We start from the raw sequence: 920 nt of genomic DNA, 5'->3' as shown, positions 1-920 counted from the left end.
GGGGGGGGGGGGGGGGGGAGGGGGAGTGAAAAATAGAGAAAATTGTGGACATACAAAATTTACCTAAAATCCTTACCACTGTACGGAAATATGCGATTATCGCTGAATTAAGTGAAATTAAAATGAAAACGACAGATCAACCAACATTATCTCCGTTACAATTTTAGCATCAGAAATCTATTGTATCGAAGCTATTGTAAATAATGTAAGAATTGAGAGTATTGAATGAGATTTAAGCAATAATAATAATTCAACTTCAAGTAAAAAAAAACATGTTTGACTGCAGCAAGGAGCAATGTTTCGGTCTCGTCTATCAATTATTTGAAAACCCTGATTGAAAGTTCCATTTATTCGGCGATAAATTAGTGAAGTTTTGATTTATTTTTCTGAGAGAATCTGGTGGGATGAATCGATAAAATTGTTTTAGAAATTCATTAGTTCACTAGGGATTGTGGAAATTTCTAGGGGGCATATGGGCAGAATGAATGTACGAAAAAATAGCGGAAGGAAAAAATAGCCGATGTGTAGTAACACGCGTCGTGTGTGGTAAACGACAAAATGACCGTTCATTTTCGGTCATTTTTTCCGCCTACCCCGAAAATGACCGCTCATTTTGTCGTCTACTACGCACAACACGTGTTACACCCATCGGCTATTTTTTCCTTCCGCTATTTTTTCCGGCTACCGGGCAGAATCGACTTTTTACTGTTTTTATCGAACAAATTGTTAGGGAGCTTTCAAATTATCGGATTAAAACAATTAAATTGCGAGTGATGAATTTTTATTACGAGAAAATTAATTAAATTTAGAGAAATCAATTACATGAATTCATCGGCTGTCTTGCGGATGGATTTTTATTGATAGAAATCAGTAAAGTTATCTTTTATCCTTCATATTTTTATTTTATCAGTGGGCGATTG

Source organism: Diachasma alloeum, unplaced genomic scaffold, assembly GCF_001412515.2.
Source record: "Diachasma alloeum isolate Michigan unplaced genomic scaffold, Dall2.0 Dall_scaffold_00374, whole genome shotgun sequence".
Lineage (NCBI taxonomy): Eukaryota > Metazoa > Arthropoda > Insecta > Hymenoptera > Braconidae > Diachasma > Diachasma alloeum.
This window is presented reverse-complemented; position numbering follows the sequence as displayed.